Raw genomic sequence first — 26546 nt, 5'->3', positions numbered from 1 at the left:
ATGTGAAAAGTGAAAAGTCCTTGCTGCTTTTGCACCTGAGAAAGTAACTCTTTCGATGTACTTGCCCTCTGCTCAGAAGACATAGGCATATTTCTCTGCATGCCTCGTCTGGAAGTGTCGGGACAAGTTGTAGTCTGTCTAGACAGAGATGTTCTCTTTGCACACTAAGCACACAGCTTTCCCTGATACCTCAATAAATGCATATTTTGATGTCCAGTCTTTCTTGGTAGCTACTATTTGTAACTGTGACGTGTGTTTCAGCATATCAGTCCCTATCTGTCCCCGTGCAGTTGTTTATATGTGCCTTCAAAATAAATGTCCCACAAGCGGTGGGAGTTAAATCATTACACAAAGGTGAGTATTCATTGGAGTTTTAATTTGAATAACAAATACGTTTTTCAAAACTTTACTATCGCAAATTCTTTATGTGATCTGAGCATGATTCCGCGGGCCGTATTGAATCAGGTCGCGAGCCTGGGTTAGAGAGGTACCGCCTGCAAGACACGGGACACGAATATGGACGCATACAACAAAGCCCGCTATGACCTCCAGATGACTGTGTGATCTCGCTGTCCATGGCCGATATGAGTAAAACTTTTAAACAGGTTAACACTCGCAAGGCCGACAGATTAAAGACCAGGGCACATTCTCAAAGCATGTGCAAACCAGTTGGCTAGTGTCTTCACACTGGTCTCTCTCTCCCACCTGGACAAGAAAGGAAATAACTATGTGAGAAGGTTGTACATAGGATACACCATAGTCCACTCCCCTCCAAGCTCATCGCTAAGTTGGGGACTGAACACCTCCCTTTGCAACTGGATCCTGGACACCCTGACAGGACGGCCCCAGGTGGTGAGGGTAGAGTTGGTAACAACCCCTTCGCCATGCTGGCCCTCAACACGTGGGGGGCCTCAGGGGTGTGTGCTTAGTCCCCTTCTGTACTCCCTGTTCACCCACGACTGTGTGGCCACGCACGACTCCAACACCGTTATCAAGTTTGCTAACAACACGACGATGTTAGGCCTGATCTCCGACAGCGATGAGACAGCCTACAGGGAGGTCAGAGACTTAGCAGTGTGGCGCCAGGACAACACCCTCTCCCTCAACATCAGTAAGACCAAGGAGCTGATCGTGGATTACAGGAAAAAGAGGGGAGAGCACCCTCCCATCCACATCAACATCCTAATAAATAAAGAAATCCTTGGATCCTCAAAACGTTTTACAGCTGCACCATTGAGAGCATATTGACTGGCTGCATCACCGCTTGGTATGACAACAGCACCGCCCTCGATATGAGAGAGAGAGAGAGAAGCCTGGCGATAATATTGTATTATGGACAATAATTATCAGCGCAGATTTTACAGGCCATATCCTCAATTACACATCTCTATGCTCTTATCTGCCCATTTACTAGTGTGCAGCACTGGCTAGTAAATGCACTGAGCAGAGGAAACCTGTGTGGGTTTGTTGGTGGGCGAGAGCATGTGAGTATGAATTTAAAAGGGTGTGTGTGCTGTGGAGACTTATCCCACCACCCTGGTTCTTATCATAAGTCCCCTGACCTACACAATGTTTACCTCAAGCAATACTGACTATCGATCATGTGCTTAAACAGAGTATTTCATGTCTTTATGGATATCATAAAGTACTGTTGAACGGAAAGTTTTGACAAAGCTGAAATGAAGAAGGGAGAAGATTTTATTTCTTGTCTTCTAGTGTTCATGTCTTTTTTAAATGTCCTTTGAGTTGAAATGACATCTGGGGCAGTACGCCATCTAGTTTCTATGGAGTGAGTTTAAATGACATCTGGAGTAGTACGCCATCTAGTTTCTATGGAATGAGTTTAAATGACATCTGGAGTAGTACGCCATCTGGTTTCTATGGAATGAGGCAGAGTGGTTTGAGGTAACGTGCCTCTCAGCAATATGCCTGGGAACAGGAAGCTAATTGACCCAGTGCCTGGGAACAGGAAGCTAATTGACCCAGTGCCTGGGAACAGGAAGCAATTTGACCCAGTGCTCTATTGCTATTACGCATTTGATTTCCCATGTGCTGTACTGCTTCATGGTATTAGCTAAATGATCTTCTCAAAAGTTCCCATGGAGGAGTTTATATTCAAGACTCAATATTAAGATCCCAGTATTCTCCTTTAAGCAATCCATCCCCATGCTCTATTTAGAGAGCCATAATGGCGGTTGGTTCTCTGGCTGCCTCTCTCACAGTGGTTGACACTTCCCTTTCCTCCACTGTTGTTAGGGCGAAGTACTGCCAAACGAATGGCTGTTAACTGATGTATCAATCGTTTTTTACCAGAGTAGCTAAATACACTGTACATCCTCTTTCTCCCACTCAATATCATGACCTCTCGGTATCTGTTACTTTCCCATTCTGTTTGTATTTGCCTTCCTCACTCCATACATTGATTCCATTGTTGTTTCTCACTTTGTTGATCTCGTTGTTTCTCTCTCTCTCTCAATTTAAGGGGCTTTATCGGCATGGGAAACATATGTTAATAATATTGCCAAAGCAAGTGAAATACATAATAAACAAAAGTGAAAAAAACAATAAATAATTAACAGTAAACATTACACTCACAAAAGTTCCAATGTCATTTTATGTCTAGATACAATGGTGTAACGATGTGCAAATAGATAAAGTACAAAAGGGAAAATAAATTAGCATAAATATGGGTTGTATTTACAATTGTGTTTGTTCTTCACTGGTTGCCCTTTTCTTGTGGCAACAGGTCACAAATATTGCTGCTGTGATGTCACACTGTGGTATTTCACCCAGTAGATATGGGAGTTTATCAAAATTGAGTTTGTTTTGGAATTCTTTGTGGATTTGTGTAATCTAAGGGAAATATGTGTCTCTAATATGGTCATACATTTTGCAGGAGGTTAGGAAGTGCAGCTCAGTTTCCACCTCATTTTGTGGACAGCGTGCATATAGCCTGTCTTCTCTTGAGAGCCAGGTCTTTCTCAATACCAAGGCTATGCTCACTGAGTAGGTACAAGCTTTCCTTAATTTTGGGTCAGTCACAGTGGCAGTACTCTCTGTTTAGGGCCAAATAGCATTCTAGTTTGCTCTATTTTCTTGTTGATTCTCTGTTGATTATCTCTCTCTCCCTTTCCCCCTCTCTCTCTCTCATTGATTATCAAGCTGTTAATTATGATTAGTGTAGGCCGTGAGTAGAGGAATGACAGTGGCCATTTGGTTCCAGCTGAGGGCTTAGAGGCCTGCACAGACCCTAGGGAGCAAACCTTACTATGTCCCTAGAGAACAAACCTTCCTATGTCCCTAGAGAACAAACCTTATTATGTCCCTAGAGAACAAACCTTCCTATGTCCCTAGAGAACAAACCTTATTATGTCCCTAGAGAACAAACCTTATTATGTCCCTAGAGAACAAACCTTCCTATGTCCCTAGAGAACAAACCTTATTATGTCCCTAGAGACCAAACCTTATTATGTCCCTAGAGACCAAACCTTATTATGTCCCTAGAGAACAAACCTTATTATGTCCCTAGAGACCAAACCTTATTATGTCCCTAGAGACCAAACCTTCCTATGTCCCTAGAGAACAAACCTTACTATGTCCCTAGAGACCAAACCTTACTATGTCCCTAGAGACCAAACCTTACTATGTCCCTAGAGACCAAACCTTATTATGTCCCTAGAGACCAAACCTTCCTATGTCCCTAGAGAACAAACCGTACTATGTCCCTAGAGACCAAACCTTATTATGTCCCTAGAGACCAAACCTTATTATGTCCCTAGAGAACAAACCTTACTATGTACATAGAGAACAAACCTTACTATGTCCATAGAGAACAAACCTTCCTATGTCCCTAGAGACCAAACCTTACTATGTCCCTAGAGAACAAACCTTACTCCCTAGGCTTGGAGGGCTTAATGGAAGTGATGGAGGGATGGGTATGCATTTTAGTCTTGTTTACGTATATTATCTAGAATCTACATTATGTTCCAGATTCTAGATCTTAAAAAATATTGTGTTCTATTGTATGCTGGCCGTGTTTGATGTGGTCGTTCACCGGGTGATCAAACTCGCTCGTTTCAAATCTCAGAATTCCCCACTAATGTGAATCAGATGAAGCCTCCATTGAAGAAAATGGCTTCTCTGAAATGTAAAGAGATTAGATCTGGGCAGAGGTCATTACTAAATCACAATGGAGCTAGTCTCTGTCAATCAGAGATGCACCACTCAGAACAGACTTACTTAGTGTTTCTTACCGAGCTGCTGGTAACAAAGAGTTGTCTGAAATATCACCCTATTTCCTACATAGTGCACTAGTTTTGACCAGGGCCTATAGGGTCTGGTCAAAAGTAGTGCACGATATAGGGAATAGGGTGCCATTTGTGATGCGTCTCAAGGTCTTTCCGTCTAATGAGAGCCAGTCTCCCTCCTATCGATCACAGTCTTCCTCAAAGTTCCCATTTACTCTCAACGTTCCTTTGGAACATTATCTCGCCGGAGGAGGTGGCTACCGTTTTACAGTCCCGTAACCAATTGTGCTATTGTATGTGTGTTTTTGCATTATTTGTAACATATTTTGTACATAATGTTTCTGCCACTGTCACTTATGACCGAAAAGAGCTTCTAGATATCAGGACAGCGATCACTCACCTCGTATTGAAGGATTTTTTTTTCTTTAACGAAACGGACGCGAGGGATTTACCCCAGACGCCAGACAAGGCCGTCATCCCCAGGAGAAAGAGACGGAGATATCAGGGACGAAGGTCGGGATGCCTCGTAAGGATCCGGCAGCGAGTGGGTAATCTGCCTTTGTCATCGGTCCTATTAGTCAAAGTACAATCATTGGATAATAAAATAGACGCGCTACGAGCATGTATATCCTGCCAACAGGACATTAAAAACTGCATTAAGTTTATTAAGAGTCGTGGCTGAACGACGAAATGAATAACATACAGCTGTCAGGTTATACACTGTATCGGCAGGATAGAACAGAAGCCTCTTTTAAGACAAGGGGTGGCGGTCTATGTATATTTGTAAACATGAGCTGGTGCACGATATCTAAGGAAGTATCTCATGATAAGCTGTAGACCACACTATTTACAAAGAGAGTTTTCATCTATATTCTTCGTAGCTGTCGATTTACCACCACTAACCGATGCTGACACTAAGAGCGCACTCAATGAGCTGTGTACGGCCATAAGCAAACAGGAAAACACTCATCCAGAGGTGGTGCTCCTAGTGGCCGGGGACTTTAATGCAGGGCAACTTAAAACTGTTTTAACTCATTTCTACCAGTGTGTTAAATGTGCAACCAGAGGGAAAAAAACTCTAGCCCACCTTTACTCCACACACGGAGACGCATACAAAGCTCTCCCTCGCCCTCAATTTGGCAAATTTGTTCCATAAAGATTATTTTTATACCCAAAATACCTCCGTTTGTTGGTCACGTTATGTTGAGAAATCCACCAGAAAGAGCGGTCACGACAACGGCGGGATTTAAAAAAAAATTATATCCATAATATACACAGAAACATGGCAAACGTTTTTTATAATCAATCCTAAAGGTGTTTTTCAAATAACTATTCGATAATATATCAACCGGGACAAGTGGCTTTTCAGTTGGAGCGAGAGGAAAAATGACAACCTCTGTCTTTTACTCAAGAATCACTCTGAGAGCCCTCAGCTGGCCACTTACGCAATGTAGTCGTTTACGCTCATTCTTCAACATAAAGGCGTGAAACTACGTCAAAATGCTGTAGACAACTTAGGGAATACGTAGAAAAAGGAATCTGGTTGATATCCCTTTCAATGGCCAATAGGAAGACAACGGTTTCAAAATAAGAGGCACCTCCTGATTGGATTTTCCTCAGGGTTTCGCCTGCAATATCAGTTCTGTTATACTCACAGACAATATTTTGACAGTTTTGGAAACTTTAGAGTGTGTTCTATCCTAAGCTGTCAAGTATATGCACATTCTAGCATCTGGTCCTGAGAAATAGGCGGTTTACTTTGGGAACGTTATTTTTCCAAAAATAGTGCCCCCTAGTTTCAAGAGGTTAACAAGAATTTTTGTGGATTGGTTGAAAACTAGTTTTAATGGGCCTCCCGGGTGGCGCACTGGTCTAGGGCACTGCATCGCACCGCTAGCTGTGCCACCAGAGACTCTGGGTTTGTGCCCAGGCTCTGTCGCAGCCAGCCGTGAACCGGGAGGTCCGTGGGGCGACGCACAATTGGCCTAGCGTCATCCGGGTTAGGGAGGGTTTGGCCGGTAGGGATATTCTTGTCTCATCGCCCACCAGCGACTCCTGTGGCTGGCCGGGCGCAGTGCACGCTAACCAAGGTTGCCAGGTGCACGATGTTTCCTCCGACACATTGGTGCGGCTGGCTTACGGGTTGGAAGCGCGCTGTGTTAAGAAGCAGTGCGGCTTGGTTGGGTTGTGTTTCGGAGGACGCATGGCTTTCAACCTTCGTCTCTCCTGAGCCCGTACGGGAGATGTAGCGATGAGACAAGATAGTAATTACTCACAATCGGACACCACGAAAAGGACGTAAAAAAATATTTAAACAAATTAAAAACGAGTTTTAATGACTCCAACCTAAGTGTATGTAAACTTCCGACTTCAACTGTATATAAGGACTCCCACATCACTGTAGTTGGCTGCTACAGACCACCCTCGGGTTCGGGAGACGCACTAAGCTCTCTTTCTGATGTCCTGCACAAGCTAAATGACTCTGAATTCATTATTTTAATAGACTTGAACTGGGACATGCTTACATCTGTATCGGACTCCTTTAAAGAACTGTGTGACTCTCTGAATCTCGCTCAATTAATTAATGCACCTACCAGACCGAATCCCAGAGCACCTAATAAATCAACGCTATTGGACATTATTCGAACGAATACCCCTCACAAATACACACTATCTTTCTGACAGAACACAATGTGTTTAATATGCTGTCAATCACAAGTCTAGCTTTCTTGAGATTGATAGAGGTGTGCCCCAGGGTTCCATTTTAGCTCCTGTGTTGTTCTCAATTTGTATTAATGATTTGGGAAATGGGATGCAACCAGCAAACTTACATCTATATGCAGATGATACAGTTCTATATTCATGTGCTCCTTCTCTGGTTCAGGCTGTTGAAGAGCTCCAGACTGCATTTCAGTCACTGCAGGCTTCCCTTTATGGTCTCACACTGGTCTTGTATGTACAAAAAACTAAATTCATGACCTTGACCAGAGCTTGAACTCAGCCAGAGAACGTTAGCATTGTCACATCTGGCGGCTTATCCATTGAAAAAGTAGGTATTTGGTTGGATGACAAGTTGTCCTTTAAAGTTCATGTGGATAATCTTGTGACAAGGCTTAAACTGAAATTGGGTTTTTATTTCCATAATAAGGCTTGCTTCCTACTTATGGCCAGAAAGAAGCTTGTTCAGGCCACTTTTCTCTCTGTAATTGATTATGGTGACTTGTTGAATATGCATGCAACCTCCTCTGTCTTACAGAGACTGGACTCCGTTTATCATGCAGTCTCCTCCGTCTTACAGAGACTGGACTCTGTTTATCATGCAACCTCCTCTGTCTGACAGAGACTGGACTCTGTTTATCATGCAACCTCCTCTGTCTTACAGAGACTGGACTCTGTTTATCATGCAACCTCCTCTGTCTGACAGAGACTGGACTCTGTTTATCATGCAACCTCCTCTGTCTGACAGAGACTGGACTCTGTTTATCATGCAACCTCCTCTGTCTGACAGAGACTGGACTCTGTTTATCATGCAGCCTCCTCTGTCTTACAGAGACTGGACTCTGTTTATCATGCAGCCTCCTCCATCTTAGAGACTGGACTCTGTTTATCATGCATCCTTGCGCTTTATTACAAATGCCAAGTCACTCACCCACCATTGCACATTGTACCAAATCGTAGGTTGGACCTCACTTTATATGTGCAGAAAGATACATTTGTATGTGTTCATCTACAAAGCCCTTTTGGGTAAACTCCCTCTTTACCTCTGTAGTCTGGTCTCCTTCACCACCAGCAGTTACCATACCCGGTCTGCTAGGTGGTTGCTTCTGAAGTCCCCAGGACATTTACGGTATTAGGCAAGACTGCCTTCTCTTCTTATGCACCAGAGGCATGGAATAATCTACAATCCATGCTTCATCTAGATATGTTAGTGCCACTGAATGAATTTTAAATGCTTTTTTTGGGGGCTGGATGATTTTGTTGTATTGTATTGTTGTGTTTTAATTATGTAATGTATTGTTTGGATTGTTGCTGCCTTCTTGGCCTTCTTGGCCAGGTCTCCCTTGAAAAGAGACTGGGTCTCAATGGGATTGTCCTGGTTAAATAAAGGTAGAAAAAATAAAATGGTCCAAACACACCAAGAGAGTCATAAAGAGGGAACAACAAAGCCTATTCCCCTCAGGAGACTGAAAAGATGTGGCATGGGTCCTCAGATCCTCAAAAAGTTCCACAGCTGCACCATCAAGAGCAACCAGTTGTTGCATCACTGTCTGGTATGGAGGGTAGTTTGAATGGCCCAGTACATCCAGGACCTCTATACCAGGCGATGTCAGAGGAAGGCCCTAAAAATTTTCAAAAACTCTAGCCACCCCAGTCATAGACTGTTCTCTCTGCTACCACACAGGAAGCGGTACTGGAATGCAAAGTCTAGGTCCAAAAGGCTTCTTAACAGCTTCTACCCCCAAGCCATAAGACTCCTGAACAGCTAATCAAATGGCTACCCAGACTATTTGCATTGCCCCCCTCTTTTACGCTGCTGCTACTCTCTGTTTATTATCTATGCATAGTCACTTTAACTCTACCCACATGTGCATATTACCTCATTTACCTCGACTAACCAGTGCCCCTGCACGTTGATTGACTCTGTACTGGTACCACCTGTATATAGCCTCCACATTGACTCTGTACCGGTACCCCCTGTATATAGCCTCCACATTGACTCTGTACCGGTACCCCCTGTATATAGCCTCCACATTGACTCTGTACCGGTGCTCCCTGTATATAGCCTCCACATTGACTCTGTACCGGTGCTCCCTGTATATAGCCTCCACATTGACTCTGTACCGGTACCACTTGTATATAGCCTCCACATTGACTCTGTACCGGTACTCCCTGTATATAGCCTCCACATTGACTCTGTACTGGTACCACCTGTATATAGCCTCCACATTGACTCTGTACCGGTACCCCCTGTATATAGCCTCCACATTGACTCTGTACCGGTACCCCCTGTATATAGCCTCCACATTGACTCTGTACCGGTACCCCCTGTATATAGCCTCCACATTGACTCTGTACCGGTACCCCCTGTATATAACCTCCACACTGACTCTGTACCGGTACCCCCTGTATATAGCCTCCACATTGACTCTGTACCGGTACCCCCTGTATATAGCCTCCACATTGACTCTGTACCGGTACCCCCTGTATATAGCCTCCACATTGACTGTGTACCAGTACACCCTGTATATAGCCTCCACATTGACTCTGTACCGGTACCACCTGTATATAGTCTCCACATTGACTCTGTACCGGTACCCCCTGTATATAGTCTCCACATTGACTCTGTAGCAGTACCCCCTGTATATAGCCTCCACATTGACTCTGTACCGGTACCACCTGTATATAGCCTCCACATTGACTCTGTACCGGTACCACCTGTATATAGGCTCCACATTGACTCTGTACCAGTACCACCTGTATATAGCCTCCACATTGACTCTGTACCGGTACCACCTGTATATAGCCTCCACATTGACTCTGTACCGGTACCACCTGTATATAGCCTCCACATTGACTCTGTACCGGTACCACCTGTATATAGCCTCACTACTGTTATTTTACTGCTGCTGTTCAATTAGTTGTTACTTTTATTTCTTTTTTTTTTACCCACCTATTTTTTACCTAATACTTGTTTTTCTTAAAACTGCATTGTTGGTTAAGGGCTTGTAAGTAAGCATTTTACTGTAAGGACCTGTTGTATTCGATGAATGTGACAAATGAAATGCTATTTTATTTGGTGGTGCATGATGCGCTAACCCCGCCCTCAGAACGAGCCGCTTCCTAGAGACGGCCTGTCAATCAAACACACCCCTCAAAAGGTTGAAGAGGAGCTGCTTTGATCTTCCAACAGAATGTATGTAGCATCATGTCACCCGGGACTTTCCAAGTACAAACATACACCCTTCATTCTTTCTCAACTGCTGTGTTTAAAGGCCTGCAAAGAACAAACATGTAGGCAAAACCTCATTCTCAAATCTTAGCCTCTCTCTTCTCCCTTCCATCTGTTACTACTGATGTGGTTTCACAGCTTGATGCTCATTCACAGATAATGCTAAAGGACAATTGTGACGTTTCAGGAACCTAGAAGTATGTCACATGTCACTACTCTACAGGAGAGGCATTGGAACATAAACTGGGTTTTTTTCAACCAAAATATGTTTTTTTTGGGGCAGAAATGCCTTCTGGAAGATATGAACTTTCATGGGCCTTGATAACACACTTGTATGCCATCTGTACATGTGAATACAATTGTTAAATTACGAGCCTAGTTGGTTTGAAAGGAACCTTCCCACTAGCCATGATTGGCTGAGTTAATGGCTGGACATGCCGAGAGATGAGCTTGGATTGGTCTGCCATGTAGCATGCTTCTGTCTATAACATTTATTTTTTATTTCACCTTTATTTAACCAGGTAGGCCAGTTGAGAACACCTTTATTTAACCAGGTAGGCCAGTTGAGAACACCTTTATTTAACCAGGTAGGCCAGTTGAGAACAAGTTCTCATTTGCAACTGCGACCTGGCCAAGATAAAGCATAGCAGTGTGAACAGACAACACAGAGTTACACATGGAGTAAACAATTAACAAGTCAATAACACAGTAGAAAAAAAAGGGGAGTCTATATACATTGTGTGCAAAAGGCATGAGGAGGTAGGCGAATAATTACAATTTTGCAGATTAACACTGGAGTGATAAATGATCAGATGGTCATGTACAGGTAGAGATATTGGTGTGCAAAAGAGCAGAAAAGTAAATAAATAAAAACAGTATGGGGATGAGGTAGGTAAAAATGGGTGGGCTATTTACCGATAGACTATGTACAGCTGCAGCGATCGGTTAGCTGCTCAGATAGCAGATGTTTGAAGTTGGTGAGGGAGATAAAAGTTTACATGACCTGCTCAGTATGTGTAGGTGGTCCTTTCTAACGCTGCTTAAAAATATATATATATATATATATGTATATATATATATATATATACATATATCACGTAGTAGAAGTGTTGCTCTCCACTTTCTGGAGGACCGAGTTTTGAAATCAGTGGAATGCGTGGTGGAAGCCGAGTATGATTGTTAAAGGAGATTTTGATGAACAAATTAATGTACGTTCAAATGGCTGTGAAGTAGTGACAGGCGACATACGCCTAGTTTCCTGAAACAAGTCACATATTTTAAGTTTCTAATTTAGTCAGAAAGTTGTTTTTTCATTGCAATTTTAAAAACATGACGTTAGCATTCTGGCTTGCTAGCTACAGTAATGTTGCGTGTTTGATCTGTGTAGTAGTATTATTTGCATCTCAGAGCTGTTTACATTGCTATTTATAGCCTAATGTTAGCTAGCTAGCTAACATTGAACCTAGCTAGTTCATTAGCTTTAGCTAACAACAGATTCATGCAGGGTAGGAACGTTATGAGTTGGTATTATGCTTAAATGTTTAGCTAGCCAGCTACCTACATGTCTAAAAAAAATGGACTCCAACAGGCAAGTAACCATGTCACTGTACAGTTTACACCTTCTGTATCCTGTGCATGTAACAAGTAAACTTTGATTTTATTTGATATAGTGTGTTTACCAGAGAGGGAAATGTGAAGAACATGACCTGCACCAAAGTCAAATTAGGATATAACATTAGGCCAACGAGACAGTGTCCAAGTTAAGAAATTCTCAGGTAGAATGCACTGATTTTAAGCTATATTCTGTAATTAGCTCACCATTAACTTGTAAATAATTATATTGTTGTGAGTTTATATACAGACATGTTGATAGATGTAGTATACACCAGCTTTTAGTCTTGAAATCTTTGGTTGTTTCGTGCACTACCGTACTCACTCTGTTTAGCACATGGCCTCGTGAATCCATAAAGAGATGGCTGGGGCTAAGGTGTAAGAGGGTGGGAACTATTTCGAATGGGTGTAGACAAAGAAGAGCTCTCCAATAGGTGTAGGACAACATTCAAGGGCCATTTTTTTCATAAGTGAGTTTACATCTTTCAAAGCAGAATGACTTTCCCAATGATATACCATTTTCTAGCCATGAGTCTCTACTTTTATTCAATGTAAAAAATAAATATATATATTTTTTTGCAACATAATACCAAATAGAGCCGGTCTGTCACAATTACACAGTATAGAACTGAACTGTATGATGACACTTGAAGATTGGACTAAAAACAGAAGTCATGTTCAGTACAACTCAACCCAAGGGCCCCTTACAGTGAGGTTGGCAGAATACAGCAGTCTGAATTACTGTCGCTAGATTTGCATCCTATATTCTAGGAGCAAACCACAGCAGCTGAGATGAGTCAACAGCGGCTTCTGGCTGGCCTTGTCTCATTTTGTTTTCTCTACGAGTGCTGGCTCAGAGAACAGATTTGGCTGTACACTCTTAGAAAATAAGGTGCTACCTTGAACCACAAAGGGTTTTTCAATTGTCCCCATAGGGGAACATTCTGGAAATAACCATTTTTGGTTCCAACCAGACCAGACCAGTCACTCCTAGGTGCCTTCAACATCTCCTCTCTTGGTCTGTAGAGAAGTGGTGGATCTGACCAAGCCAGAGAAGGTCTTAGAGGTTGTAGCAGTCTGGGAACATCTTCCAGCTAACATCGCTCCACTAATAACATTGTTTCTTTAGCACACACATCCTCATGAAATACAATTCCTCCATCCAAATTACCTTATTGGAGTAAAAGCAATTGTCCCAACGACAGGTCACCTCTAGTGGTCTTTCTCTCATATTAAACTCTATATTTGTTTTTGTTTTCTTCTATAGAATCAGTGGATGAGGATTCTCTGGGCCTCTCAGAGAGAGCCAGGGTAATGAACATGCAGTATACTGTAGGCTATGCATCTCCTCTGGGCCTCTCAGGGAAAGCCAGGGTAATGAATAGGAACTTTACTGTAGGCCAGGGATGGGGGTGGGGGCTGAGGCCAGTTGTAATTGAGCTTGCTGTGGATTGTATTCATACACTGTGACTTATTTCACTTCTCAGCCCACACCCCCAACACACCGCCACCCTGAAAAAAATAGGAATCAAAATAGTAAATTAAGCAAAAACAAGGTATCCTTGGTTTGGCGTTGGCTTGTGCAGTGTGTTTTTAGTTAGTTATATCTCATGTGTGGTGTTGGGGTCCTGGTATCTCTATCTGCATTAGTTAGTTATATCTCATGTGTGATGTTGGGGTCCTGGTATCTCATGTGGTGTTGGGGTCCTGGTATCCCTATCTGCATTGCGTTTTCACTGTCTTTGCGTGCATGACACACACACACACATTAACGATCTCTTTTTCTCAAACACACACGCAGACACGCACCCACTCATATATACACACACTTTTACTCTTAAACTCACATACATGCACCCATTCACACTGGCACACACACATTCACCGGCACACACACATTAACCGGCACACACACATTAACCGGCACACACACATTCACGGGCACACACACATTCACCGGCACACACACATTCACCGGCACACACACATTCACCGGCACACACACATTCACCGGCACACACACATTAACCGGCACACACACATTCACCGGCACACACACATTCACCGGCACACACACATTCACCGGCACACACACATTCACCGGCACACACACATTAACCGGCACACACACATTAACCGGCACACACACATTCACCGGCACACACACATTCACCGGCACACACACATTAACCGGCACACACACATTCACTGGCACACACACATTCACCGGCACACACACATTCACCGGCACACACACACGTCCATCCACACCGCTCCATTTAAAACATGTAAATGCTCCTGTCAGGGCCTAAAATATTTCAGAATATATTGTCCTTTTTTTTGTAACTTTTTCTCATCGTATCTCATCATTATTTTTGGTTTCTTATTCTACGAGTTATAATTTCCATACTATACATTTCAATGATTGTTTCTTGTTGCTTATTTGTGATGCCAGGAAATTAAGCTAGTTTATAGTCATCTGTTTAAGTGCTGTTATTCTCAGAATTCTGAAGTGGTACCGATCGGATTGGAGGACCTGTGAATGAGAGGTTCTCCCCAAGAGTATGTGTTCTGGATTTAGTATGTGTTCTGGAGATAGTACGTTTTATGGATTTAGTATGTGTTCTGGATTTAGTATGTGTTCTGGATTTAGTATGTGTTCTGGATTTAGTATGTGTTCTGGATTTAGTATGTGTTATGGATTTAGTATGTGTTCTGGAGATAGTACGTTTTATGGATTTAGTATGTGTTCTGGATTTAGTATGTGTTCTGGATTTAGTATGTGTTCTGGATTTAGTACGTTTTATGGATTTAGTACGTTTTATGGATTTAGTATGTGTTCTGGATTTAGTACGTTTTATGGATTTAGTACGTTTTATGGATTTAGTATGTGTTCTGGATTTAGTATGTGTTCTGGATTTAGTATGTGTTCTGGATTTAGTATGTGTTCTGGATTTAGTATGTGTTCTGGATTTAGTATGTGTTCTGGAGATAGTACGTGTTCTGGATTTAGTATGTGTTCTGGATTTAGTATGTGTTCTGGATTTAGTATGTGTTCTGGATTTAGTATGTGTTCTGGATTTAGTATGTGTTCTGGATTTAGTATGTGTTCTGGATTTAGTATGTGTTCTGGATTTAGTATGTGTTCTGGATTTAGTATGTGTTCTGGATTTAGTATGTGTTCTGGATTTAGTATGTGTTCTGGAGATAGTACGTGTTCTGGATTTAGTATGTGTTCTGGATTTAGTACGTTTTATGGATTTAGTATGTGTTCTGGATTTAGTATGTGTTCTGGATTTAGTATGTGTTCTGGATTTAGTATGTGTTCTGGATTTAGTATGTGTTCTGGATTTAGTATGTGTTCTGGATTTAGTATGTGTTCTGGATTTAGTATGTGTTCTGGAGATAGTACGTTTTCTGGATTTAGTACGTTTTCTGGATTTAGTATGTGTTCTGGATTTAGTATGTGTTCTGGATTTAGTATGTTTTCTGGATTTAGTATGTGTTCTGGAGATAGTACGTGTTCTGGATTTAGTATGTGTTCTGGATTTAGTATGTGTTCTGGATTTAGTATGTGTTCTGGATTTAGTATGTGTTCTGGATTTAGTACGTTTTATGGATTTAGTATGTGTTCTGGATTTAGTATGTGTTCTGGATTTAGTATGTGTTCTGGATTTAGTATGTGTTCTGGATTTAGTATGTGTTCTGGATTTAGTATGTGTTCTGGATTTAGTATGTGTTCTGGATTTAGTACGTTTTATGGATTTAGTATGTGTTCTGGATTTAGTATGTGTTCTGGATTTAGTATGTGTTCTGGATTTAGTATGTGTTCTGGATTTAGTATGTGTTCTGGAGATAGTACGTTTTATGGATTTAGTATGTGTTCTGGATTTAGTATGTGTTCTGGATTTAGTATGTGTTCTGGAGTTAGTATGTGTTCTGGATTTAGTATGTGTTCTGGAGTTAGTATGTGTTCTGGAGTTAGTATGTGTTCTGGATTTAGTACGTTTTATGGATTTAGTATGTGTTCTGGATTTAGTATGTGTTCTGGATTTAGTATGTGTTCTGGATTTAGTATGTGTTCTGGATTTAGTATGTGTTCTGGATTTAGTATGTGTTCTGGATTTAGTATGTGTTCTGGAGATAGTACGTTTTATGGATTTAGTATGTGTTCTGGATTTAGTATGTGTTCTGGATTTAGTATGTGTTCTGGAGTTAGTATGTGTTCTGGATTTAGTATGTGTTCTGGAGTTAGTATGTGTTCTGGAGTTAGTATGTGTTCTGGATTTAGTATGTGTTCTGGAGTTAGTATGTGTTCTGGAGTTAGTATGTGTTCTGGATTTAGTATGTGTTCTGGAGTTAGTATGTGTTCTGGATTTAGTATGTGTTCTGGATTTAGTATGTGTTCTGGAGATAGTGAGCATTCAAACGTATCATCCAATATTTTGCACACTTCTGTCGTGACGTTGTATTAGTTAATGTGACGACTGTTGCTCATCGAATGATTAATAGGTTTCTAATTGCGTGATTAACTGAATCAAGCAATTATTAACTCATTAACCTGTTAACCAATTATTAACTCATTAACCTGGGGCACCATGGGAAAACTAGTTTTTATTGAGTTTCTATTTCCCAAATTAACTCAAAGAATATCAGAATAGCGATTTTACAACAGCCGCTAATTAATCAGTTACCCCTACAGTCTCGTTCTGAGCGTCACATAATCCGGGAATCTGCACGGACCCGGGTCTCAACAATGAGTTCGTACCACACCAGTCTTAGTTGAGTATTTATTTACTAGAAAGCTAAAATGATGATAAAAGATATACATACACAAAAACACATTCCAGGCTATTGATTAGAACTTAGTATAACGGGCCAACACAGTATGGCGCGTGTTACCCAAAATGGGGGTTTAAAAGAGAGAGAAAAAGAGAAAGTACACGAGATAAATATACATTTGGGTGAATTTGTCAGCTATGCTTATTCTAACCCTAGCCTTGCCCCAAACTGCCCCTCTTATGGGTCAGAATATAATGATGTAATTACGTGGGGAAGATTCCCCCGCGTGGACCGTTCAGGCTGCTCAATGACACACTTCTCCGGCACAACTCTTTGATTGTCCTCACGATGTCAGTGTCCTTTTGGCTTCCGAGTCTGTTCCCTCGCCCTTGCTCTGGAAGGGCTCTTCTGAGGACAGACAGCTCTGTAGCTCAGAACTCACAGCGTAGGAAAGAAACAGTGTAGATACCACGATTCAATGGGGAGTGGAGGCTAGGTGGTTAGACTTGAATTCACCCGCTTAGACACAGCTACTCATCCGTAGCTTGGGCAGAAAAATATTTATTTGTCTTCAAACTTGTGTTGCGTTTTGGGTTCGTTGACTTTTTAGACTTCGGCTGCAGCTTGGGTCACGTAGTCTTATCTGTGAATTCTTTACTCACAGGTTTTATACCCTGGGGTCAGAGGTGGGCGTAACCGCCTTTAGGGCAATTCTCTGGGCGTACCAAGTTAATAAGGCAAGGTCTAGATTTGACTCAAATCCAGTTTTAGACAACTAACTTCACATTTCATCTTTACCAAAACATTATCTTTGATTTGGACATTTTCCACACAACGTACAATGTATAAACATCAAACATATACTAGGAAAACTCCTAACGTTACAATGTTTTCGTAATAACGTCATCTAATAACCTTTAATAACAAAACAAAAATGACATACATTTTCATATTCCATCTATCGTCATGACCACCATTGTGGCTGACGGAAACCATTGTTCCAAAGTCCCTTTATTTAATGTTTAATGTTCTGAGGGTGGGTCTCCATAGTAACAGGACAAACGAATTTGTCTGTGGCCTGAGATTTACCAGGGGCGTGAGGGGTCAGAAAAACCCCACATCTTCAGACCTCTAGATCTCGCCTCCTCTGTTAGGGTTGAGAGATAATCTGTAGGGTTGTGGACTCCTGTAACCTGACCAGTCGTGACACTTCTTTCCATAAATGATTGAGGACTGGGCAGGACTATAGTATGTGGATGTGGTTAGCCCTGCTCTCCCCACGGTTACCCAGCAGCTTGGTGTGATGCTACGGTTGCACTTGGATTTGTATTATAGGAGTTATGATAAATCTTGACTGAATTTTCCAAGAGTATTTTCCCTCCGGAGTAGAGAGTTGGTTGTCTTGGATGTGTTTCTTGGTATGTCCTCCCAATCCTCTTGGGTTATTGCTATTTGCAGCTCATCTTCCCAATTAGTTACCGCTATAATATTCTCATCTTCATTTCTTCTTCAATAATTATATATATGTGGCATTTACCTTGTTATATGTCTTTGCTATATATGTAATTAAAGGATGTAAATCACTAAACATTTTATTAGGTCCCACTGCTTTGGTCTAATAACGTCTTACTTGTAAGTCATTGTAAAACTGAGAGTTCTGGAGGTTGTCCTTTTTAATAGATTCTCAAATATGTCTATCCCCTTGTCTGTGAACATCTGATGATACCTGCTCAGTCTTTTTTCAGCCCATCATTTAAATGTACCACCAATCATACTTGGCTTAAAGTCACCGTCCATTGCAATTTTTTGCAGGTTAATCAGGTCTGTTTGAATGCCTTTTATTTTTAAATTGGTGATCTTTGTCCAGACCTTTATGGTTATTTATACCGGTATTTTCTATCTTCCTAGTGTGTTTATTGATAGTCTTCATAAATATAGTTGTACTTCTCCATTTGTTGGATTTCCATCTATCTCCATTTAGCTGTTGTTGCCATCCATACAATAATGGATTTTAGTTGGGTGTCTATATATAACTAGCTCTAGTACCCTGCTTGTTTACATTGTTTTATTTTTTTAAGTTTGAGACAGGTTTTTCTTCCTCCCCAGATGAATTTACTCAAGAGTTTTCCCACTGTTTTAAAGTGTTTGGAGTAGTAGTTATTGGTAGAGAACGTTCATGTTAATAGTTTCCATTTTTTCTGTTATTGTTAAATTTGCCCTGCGTCGTCTGGGGTAGGGGAGGGTTTGGCCGGTGGGGTTTTATTTGGCTCATTGCGCTCTAGCGACTCCTTGTTGCGGGCCGGCCGCCTGTAGGCTTACTTCAGTCGTCAGTTGAACAGTGTTTTACTTAATCTATTTGCAATAATTGATCTAAGCAATTTTTGGTCGACGTTCAGCAACAATATTGGTCGAACGATGCATATTTATGAATAACAGCAAGAATAGCTGTGTCGTGGAAATACTACACAGGAACACTCAAAGTCAATTTTCAATGAATCATTGTTTATTATCAGTTCGCTGGAGAGGTTCCAACAAACTTAATGCACCATAGTGAGGAGCTCTAACGGGGCAGTCCCGTTAGTTACCTTATATACTGACAAGTTATAGTTGACTGATATAGCTTATTCATCATTCATAATTCATGTTTGCTTCATTCATGTGACAACCAATACTGGGTCATGTACTGGGTCATGCATGTGACAGACCAATACCTCACGCGGCTTCTTCTCTCTTAGCTGAGACCTTGAAAATGAGATATCTTTAGTTCTCAAAACAAGGGTCTGGGCATACTGCCATTTTGCAGATACTGATAGCGAGGGTTTGTTCAATCAGTCACTTGCATGAACACAGAAAACTGTTATTAGAAAAGCACAAGCATATAACACAGACATGTATAAATAGAAAGACCTAGCAGCCATGTTTAGCTCTAACTGAAGTTAATGTAGTGCTTTATCTGGGTCGCCGGATAAAGCATTGTGGTAGTCTAATCCAGAAGTGACAAAAGCATGGATACAATTTTCTGCAACAAAAACTTCCTTCTTTAAACGGTTCTCGTATGGGGACAGCTGAATAACTAATTTTTGGTTTAGATAGCACTTTTTTTTCCCCCTGAGAGTGCAGTGGTAGAGCACTGTAACATTTAAACTCCAGGCTTCATTTCCATAATAGTTATTGCCTGTACTAGACTTGATCATGTCCACTGGTAGTCTGGTAGTCTGGTCCGAGCGACAAGACTACCAGTGGACATGATCAAGTTTAATACAGTTAATAACTATTATGGAAATGATGCTATTTGTTGTGACCGCTGTTTATTAGGATTTTATGCTTCAGCTTTATTTATTTTCTCTGCTTCAGCTTTGCTCTACAACAATATCTGTGTGATAGTGCTGTTCATATTTATGTTTTCTTGGTACAGATGAAAGGGGGCAAATACTTCAGGCACACACTGACGCACACTCTGTCTTGTACGAGCGAGTTATGGTTGTGTCTTGTGATGCCCTAAAAAACAACTTTTTATGTTTTAACACATCGCCCAGCACACGTCATGTCTCTTACTGCTGATGTCACTCGTCAAGCTCCTCCTCTTTTTCTGTCAACCAATCCTTTCTCTTTATTTTTCTTCTCGCCTCGCCTATGTCTGTCTTGTCTGTCTTGTCTGTCTTGTCTGTCTTGTCTTGTCTGTCTGTCTTGTCTGTCTGTCTGTCTGTCTGTCTGTCTGTCTGTCTGTCTGTCTGTCTGTCTATCTGTCTGTCTGTCTGTCTGTCTTGTCTGTCTTGTCTGTCTTGTCTGTTTGTCTGTTTGTCTGTCTTGTCTGTCTGTCTGTCTGTCTGTCTGTCTGTCTGTCTTGTCTTTCTTGTCTTTCTTGTCTGTCTGTCCGTCCTCTTTTTCCACCCCTCTCTCTCTGAGCTGTGATAAGCTGTGTAAAGTGTCAGGAGAGCCTGAAGGATGAGGGTGATTTCCCCTGTGTCATCCACAGGATTTAGCTATAATGAAAAGTAGAACGGTCTAGGACCTTGTCCTCCTTCCACCGCATCTCTCACTGCATGAGAGGGACAACACAGACACACACATCAACTACAACTACACACACACAACAACACACACATCTACACACACAACAACACACACATCTACACACACAACAACACACACATCTACACACACAACAACACACACATCTACACACACATCAACTACAACTACACACACATAACAACACACACATCTACACACACATAACAACACACACATCTACACACACATCAACTAAACACACACACACACACACACACCTACATACACATCAACTAAACACACACCTACACACACATCAACTAAACACACCTAGACACACATATCAACTACGCACACACACACCTGCACACACATCTACTAAACACACACACAACAACAAACACATCTACACACACAACAACACACACATCTACACACACAACAACACACACATCTACACGCACATCAACTACACACACCTACACACACATCAACTACACACACACACAACAACACACACATCTACACAAACATCAACTGCACACACACACATCAACTACACACACACACATCAACTACACACTCACACAACAACACACACATCTACACACACATCATCTACACACACAACAACACACATCTACACACACATCAGCTACACACGCACACAACACACACATCTACACACACATCAACTACACACACCTACACACACACACACACACATCTACTAAACACACACACACCTACAGACACATCAACTAAACACACCTACACACACACATCAACTACGCACACACACACCTGCACACACATCTACTAATCACACACACATCTACTAAACACACACACATCTACTAATCACACACACATCTACTAAACACACACACATCTACTAATCACACACACATCTACTAAACACACACACATCTACTAAATACACACACATCTACTAATCACACACACATCTACTAAACACACACACATCTACGAATCACACACACATCTACTAAACACACACACAACAACACACACACCTCACACACATCAGCTAAACACACACACCTACACACATATCTACTAAACACACACACACACACACCTACACACACACATCAACTACGCACACACACACCTGCACACACATCTACTAATCACACACACATCTACTAAACACACACACATCTACTAATCACACACACATCTACTAAACACACACACATCTACTAAATACACACACATCTACTAATCACACACACATCTACTAAACACACACACATCTACTAATCACACACACATCTACTAAACACACACACATCTACTAATCACACACACATCTACTAAACACACACACATCTACTAAATACACACACATCTACTAATCACACACACATCTACTAAACACACACACATCTACGAATCACACACACATCTACTAAACACACACACAACAACACACACACCTCACACACATCAGCTAAACACACACACCTACACACATATCTACTAAACACACACACACACACACCTACATACACACATCAACTACGCACACACACACCTGCACACACATCTACTAATCACACACACATCTACTAAACACACACACATCTACTAATCACACACACATCTACTAAACACACACACATCTACTAAATACACACACATCTACTAATCACACACACATCTACTAAACACACACACATCTACTAATCACACACACATCTACTAATCACACACACATCTACTAAACACACACACATCTACTAATCACACACACATCTACTAAACACACACACATCTACTAAACACACACACATCTACTAATCACACACACATCTACTAAACACACACACATCTACTAATCACACACACATCTACTAAACACACACACAACAACACACACGTCTCACACACATCAGCTAAACACACACACCTACACACATATCTACTAAACACACACACACACACACCTACACACATATCTACTAAACACACACACACCTGCACACACATCTACTAAACACACACACACCTGCACACACATCTACTAAACACACACACATCAACTAAACACCCACACATCAACTAAACGCACACACATATCTACTAAACACACACACATCTACTAAACACACACACATCAACTAAACACCCACACATCAACTAAACGCACACACATATCTACTAATCACACACACATCTACTAAATACACACACATCTACTAATCACACACACATCTACTAAACACACACACATCTACGAATCACACACACATCTACTAAACACACACACAACAACACACACACCTCACACACATCAGCTAAACACACACACCTACACACATATCTACTAAACACACACACACACACACACCTACACACACACATCAACTACGCACACACACACCTGCACACACATCTACTAATCACACACACATCTACTAAACACACACACATCTACTAATCACACACACATCTACTAAACACACACACATCTACTAATCACACACACATCTACTAATCACACACACATCTACTAAACACACATCTACTAAACACACACACATCTACTAAACACACACACATCTACTAATCACACACACATCTACTAAACACACACACATCTACTAATCACACACACATCTACTAAACACACACACAACAACACACACGTCTCACACACATCAGCTAAACACACACACCTACACACATATCTACTAAACACACACACACACACACCTACACACATATCTACTAAACACACACACACCTGCACACACATCTACTAAACACACACACACCTGCACACACATCTACTAAACACACACACATCAACTAAACACACACACATCAACTAAACGCACACACATATCTACTAATCACACACACATCTACTAAACACACACACATCTACGAATCACACACACATCTACTAAACACACACACAACAACACACACACCTCACACACATCAGCTAAACACACACACCTACACACATATCTACTAAACACACACACACACACACCTACACACACACATCAACTACGCACACACACACCTGCACACACATCTACTAATCACACACACATCTACTAAACACACACACATCTACTAATCACACACACATCTACTAAACACACACACATCTACTAAATACACACACATCTACTAATCACACACACATCTACTAAACACACACACATCTACTAATCACACACACATCTACTAAACACACACACATCTACTAAACACACACACATCTACTAATCACACACACATCTACTAAACACACACACATCTACTAATCACACACACATCTACTAAACACACACACAACAACACACACGTCTCACACACATCAGCTAAACACACACACCTACACACATATCTACTAAACACACACACACACACACCTACACACATATCTACTAAACACACACACACCTGCACACACATCTACTAAACACACACACACCTGCACACACATCTACTAAACACACACACATCAACTAAACACCCACACATCAACTAAACGCACACACATATCTACTAAACACACACACATCTACTAAACACACACACATCAACTAAACACCCACACATCAACTAAACGCACACACATATCTACTAATCACACACACATCTACTAAATACACACACATCTACTAATCACACACACATCTACTAAACACACACACATCTACGAATCACACACACATCTACTAAACACACACACAACAACACACACACCTCACACACATCAGCTAAACACACACACCTACACACATATCTACTAAACACACACACACACACACACCTACACACACACATCAACTACGCACACACACACCTGCACACACATCTACTAATCACACACACATCTACTAAACACACACACATCTACTAATCACACACACATCTACTAAACACACACACATCTACTAATCACACACACATCTACTAATCACACACACATCTACTAAACACACATCTACTAAACACACACACATCTACTAAACACACACACATCTACTAATCACACACACATCTACTAAACACACACACATCTACTAATCACACACACATCTACTAAACACACACACAACAACACACACGTCTCACACACATCAGCTAAACACACACACCTACACACATATCTACTAAACACACACACACACACACACCTACACACATATCTACTAAACACACACACACCTGCACACACATCTACTAAACACACACACACCTGCACACACATCTACTAAACACACACACATCAACTAAACACCCACACATCAACTAAACGCACACACATATCTACTAATCACACACACATCTACTAAACACACACACATCTACGAATCACACACACATCTACTAAACACACACACAACAACACACACACCTCACACACATCAGCTAAACACACACACCTACACACATATCTACTAAACACACACACACACACACCTACACACACACATCAACTACGCACACACACACCTGCACACACATCTACTAATCACACACACATCTACTAAACACACACACATCTACTAATCACACACACATCTACTAAACACACACACATCTACTAAATACACACACATCTACTAATCACACACACATCTACTAAACACACACACATCTATGAATCACACACACATCTACTAAACACACACACATCTACTAATCACACACACATCTACTAAACACACACACATCTACTAAATACACACACATCTACTAATCACACACACATCTACTAAACACACACACATCTACGAATCACACACACATCTACTAAACACACACACAACAACACACACACCTCACACACATCAGCTAAACACACACACCTACACACATATCTACTAAACACACACACACACACACCTACACACACACATCAACTACGCACACACACACCTGCACACACATCTACTAATCACACACACATCTACTAAACACACACACATCTACTAATCACACACACATCTACTAAACACACACACATCTACTAAATACACACACATCTACTAATCACACACACATCTACTAAACACACACACATCTACTAATCACACACACATCTACTAATCACACACACATCTACTAAACACACACACATCTACTAATCACACACACATCTACTAAACACACACACATCTACTAAACACACACACATCTACTAATCACACACACATCTACTAAACACACACACATCTACTAATCACACACACATCTACTAAACACACACACAACAACACACACGTCTCACACACATCAGCTAAACACACACACCTACACACATATCTACTAAACACACACACACACACACACCTACACACATATCTACTAAACACACACACACCTGCACACACATCTACTAAACACACACACACCTGCACACACATCTACTAAACACACACACATCAACTAAACACCCACACATCAACTAAACGCACACACATATCTACTAAACACACACACATCTACTAAACATGCACACATCTACTAAACACACACACACACACACATCTACTAAACACACACACATCTACTAATCACACACACATCTACTAAACACACACACAACAACACACACGCCTCACACACATCAGCTAAACACACACACCTACACACATATCTACTAAACACACACACACACACACCTACACACATATCTACTAAACACACACACACCTGCACACACATCTACTAAACACACACACATCTACTAAACACACACACATCAACTAAACGCACACACATATCTACTAAACACACACACATCTACTAAACACGCACACATCTACTAAACACACACACATCTACTAAACACACACACATATACTAATCACACACACATCTACTAAACACACACACGTCTACTAAACACATACACATCTACTAAACACACACATATCTACTAAACA

General features: G+C 41.2%; 1 protein-coding gene across 1 annotated transcript in view; it reads left to right on the top strand.

Moving 5' to 3' along the window:
• The window catches only part of LOC110491167 (kelch domain-containing protein 8B), a 189518-nt gene that overhangs the window by 144324 nt on the left and 18648 nt on the right, over positions 1-26546 (top strand). The gene's annotated exons all lie outside the window — the stretch shown is intronic.

This window comes from Oncorhynchus mykiss, chromosome 16, assembly GCF_057628025.1.
Source record: "Oncorhynchus mykiss isolate SJ-2025 chromosome 16, ASM5762802v1, whole genome shotgun sequence".
Taxonomy (NCBI): Eukaryota; Metazoa; Chordata; class Actinopteri; order Salmoniformes; family Salmonidae; genus Oncorhynchus; species Oncorhynchus mykiss.
The sequence above is the reverse complement of the archived record's forward strand: the minus strand, read 5'-3'. Positions and strand labels throughout refer to the sequence as shown.